Source organism: Theropithecus gelada, chromosome 7b (genome assembly GCF_003255815.1).
Source record: "Theropithecus gelada isolate Dixy chromosome 7b, Tgel_1.0, whole genome shotgun sequence".
Lineage (NCBI taxonomy): Eukaryota > Metazoa > Chordata > Mammalia > Primates > Cercopithecidae > Theropithecus > Theropithecus gelada.
Window position 1 is genome coordinate 90,817,547 of NC_037675.1, and position 3,512 is coordinate 90,821,058.

At 52.9% G+C, this 3,512-nt stretch overlaps 1 protein-coding gene across 4 annotated transcripts in view; it reads right to left on the reverse strand.

Annotated features, from left to right (window-relative positions):
- The window catches only part of FOXN3 (forkhead box N3), a 468,588-nt gene that overhangs the window by 256,495 nt on the left and 208,581 nt on the right, over positions 1-3,512 (reverse strand). The window contains exon 1 of one of the 4 annotated variants that reach the window (XM_025390906.1): positions 3,332-3,491. The exons of the other annotated variants lie outside the window; for them this stretch is intronic. The gene's annotated coding sequence lies outside the window, so the exon portion shown is untranslated. Of the gene's footprint in view, positions 1-3,331; positions 3,492-3,512 lie in introns of those variants that run through there. 4 annotated transcript variants of the gene reach the window in all.

Below are 3,512 nucleotides of genomic sequence, written 5' to 3' on the forward strand. Positions count from 1 at the left end.
GGAAGGGAAGGGAAGGGAAGGGAAGGGAAGGGAAGGGAAGGGAAGGGGGAAGGGGGAAGGGAAGGAGGAAGGGAAGGAGGAAGGGAAGGGGGAAGGGATAGGGGAAGGGAAGGGGGAAGGGATAGGGGAAGGGAAGGGGGAAGGGAAGGGAAGGGAAGGGGGAAGGGAAGGGAAGGGAAGGGGGAAGGGAAGGGGGAAGGGAAGGGAAGAAGAAGGGAAGGGAAAGGGAAGGGGGGAGGGGAGAGGAAAGGAGGGGAGGGGAGGACAAGGGAAGGGAAGGGCAAGGAAAGGGAAGGGAAGGGCAAGGAAGGAGAGGAGAGGAGAGGAAGAAAGAGAGATGAATGAACATATTTAAAAGCAAAGACATAGGCGTGGCATGGTAGCTCATGTTTGTAATCCCACCACTTTGGGAGGCTGAGGCAGGAGGATCTCCCTTGAGCTCAGAAGTTCAAGACCAGCCTGGCCAACATGGTAAAACACCATCTCTACCAAAAAAATACAAAAATTTGCTGGGTGTGGTGGTGTGTGCCTGTAGTCCCGGCTACTTGGGAGGCTGAGGTATGAGGATCACTTGAACCCAGGAGGTTGAGGCTCACTGCACTCCAGCCTGGACAACAGAGGGAGACCTTGTCACAAAACAATAAATAAAATTAAAAAGGCAAAGATGTGACCCTTCTATGTCTCTTTTTTTTTTTTTTTTTTTTTTGAGACGGAGTCTCGCTCTGCCGCCCAGGCTGGAGTGCAGTGGCCGGATCTCAGCTCACTGCAAGCTCCGCCTCCCGGGTTCACGCCATTCTCCTGCCTCAGCCTCCGGAGTAGCTGGGACTACAGGCGCCCGCCACCTCGCCCGGCTAGTTTTTTGTATTTTTTAGTAGAGACGGGGTTTCACCGTGTCAGCCAGGATGGTCTCGATCTCCTGACCTCGTGATCCGCCCGTCTCGGCCTCTATGTCTCTTAAATGTTCATTAACACTACATCTAAAACAACTGCTGCTTCAGCTGGGGAAGCTCTATTAGGGAATTCTGGAAGGCATAATCCTGGGAACTAACCAACCAGCCAAGGGTGCCAGTGAATTAGAGCACCTTCCCTCTTCCAAAAGGTAGAACCTGCTAGACGCAAGGCCTAAGGGGGAGCTGTTATGAGAGGCCCAACTGTTTTGTGGTTTGTTGTTTTTTTTTTTTTTTTTTTGAGACAGAGTCTCACTCTGTTGCCCAGGCTGGAGTGCAGTGGTGCGATCTCGGCTCACTGCAACCTCTGTCTCCCGGGTTCAAGCGATTCTCCTGCCTCAGCCTCCCAAGTAGCTGGGACTACCGGCCTGCGCCACCATGACTGGCTAATTTTTGTATTTTTAGTAAGACGGCGTTTCACCATGTTGGCCAGGATGGTCTCGATCTCATGATCCACTCACCTCGGCCTCCCAAAGTACTGGGGTTCACTCACAGGGAGTATTTCTTTCTATCAAATAAGGAGGTTACCCTGACACATTTCAGAGAAAAAACAAGCTAGCATCTTTAGGCTTGGGGATACAACAGAGTCTGGTCTGATCCTGGCTTTAACTTCTTTATGAACGAATTACAGCACCACTTGTCTTTCTTAAAAGTTTCCTCAGATCCCATCAGAAAATTTTCTGATGACCAGCAAATGCCCACAGTAGAGTATAAAAAAGAACTACCCAGCCACTGAAGTCAACTTTAGCTCTAAATGAAAGTTTTATGTCTCCTGAGCTTCCAAACAGGAAAATTATATCATGGCTGACAGTAAAGTAATTTAATTGCACTGTTGCTATGACAACATGCTGCTCTCTTTCTTTTTAATTTGCTTATTTGTCAGTAGCTTCCCAGAGGAACTAACACGCTATTCTCCATGTTTCCTTTTGTTTTAAGCAAACACTGCCAGCAATATGGTTTTAGGAGAAAAAGTGGCATTGTCACGGAGAGAGGGTTATGGGAGTTCAGTACCCTTGGATCATGTGTGCGCTTTGTGCTGGGACCCCGTACTCTCCAACCGCTCACTGCATCCCTATAAATCCCGCATTTTACAGCAACAGTGTAAAGAGCTGCTGATCACTACAGTTCCATGTAAAAACAAAACAAAACTAAACAAAAAAAAACAGTTCCCAGAAACCACAGCTGAGGAGTTTTCCATTATTATACTCTAACTACAGATTTCGCCAAATCTTTTTTTCCTCCTGTTTTAGAGGGGAAAAAAAAGAATCTGGATCATGTGAGTTGCAGTTAAGCAAACATTTTTAATCTGCTGCCAACAAGGCTGCTCCACCAGATACGCAAATAGTTATTCACTAGTGACCTCCTTACAACTTTTCTCTACACACACACACACACACACACACGCCCTCTTTTGTTTTTATGACTTGCTGTGTTTTGTTACCCTTTTTATTTTTTAACGGAGAAAATGAGGCAAGAAAGCTTAGTTTCTCGCCTAGTAAACAGAAGGTCTCCAAATAACTGACAAAGACATTACTGGCCCAGCTCTGAACAGATGTTTGATGCGAACTTTAAAAAGTTAAGAAATCCTCCCAAAGCGGAGCAGGGCAGTCGCAAGTTTGGGGGGCCGAGTCACCCCCCACCCAGCACGCGCGCGCGCGCACGCACGCGCTTCACTCTCGTCTACTGTACTTGTCAAAAACATTTCAAGGGGACCTGCGGGAGTGGCGATTGGCTGCATCCCGCGTCAATCAGCGGCGTTGCCGGGCAACGGGGGAAACTGCTCTTCTCCCCGTATACAGGGCAATTGGGAGCTCGCATACCTTCACTGCCGGTCAGATGTCATAAACCTTTTATTGGCCGCACCGCGGCGAGCCTCGAAAACAAATCAATAAAAGCCCGCCGTCCCCCAACTTATCCAGGGCCCAAGGAGGGTTTCAAGAGGGCCGGGATGAGGGGGGTCGGGCCTCGGGGTCTCCGGAGACGTTCGTTGCCTGTGCCAAGTCTGCACAGTTTGGGGGGGAGGGATCTTTGTTAGGAGCCTGTTTCTCATCTTGGGGTCTCCACTTGATCGGAACCCCCTCCCTGGCCCGGAACGGCGGGGACCCCGTCCTCCGCAGACAATACCAACTCTGTTCCTTGAGGGCTTTTCGGAAACCGAGGCACCGGAAAGCAGCACGCACGTCGGGGCAGGAAACTCTTCGGACCCGGCAACTTCCCGGCTGGGGGCTCCCGGGCCCCCCGCCCGACCCTCCCCCCAGGACCTGCGGGGTCCCTCGTCTTCCGAGAGCGGCGAGGTAGTCTCCAGGACCGTCTCGGACGCGCCTCCCGCCCCGGGTGCCCCCCGAGCCCACGCGGGAGCCTGCGGGAGCGGGGCGCAAACTCACCTGGCCGGAGCGGGGCACGGGGGCGCGGGGGAGCCGCTGCCCTTCAGCGGGAGCCGACAAACTTTCGCGGGCGCCCGGCGGGCATCGCTCGGTGGCCCCGCTAAGGACGCGCGGGAGCGGCGCGGCGAGCCCGGGGCGGCGGGCGGCGGGGGGCGGCCGCGGGCGCGGGCGGCAGGGGCGC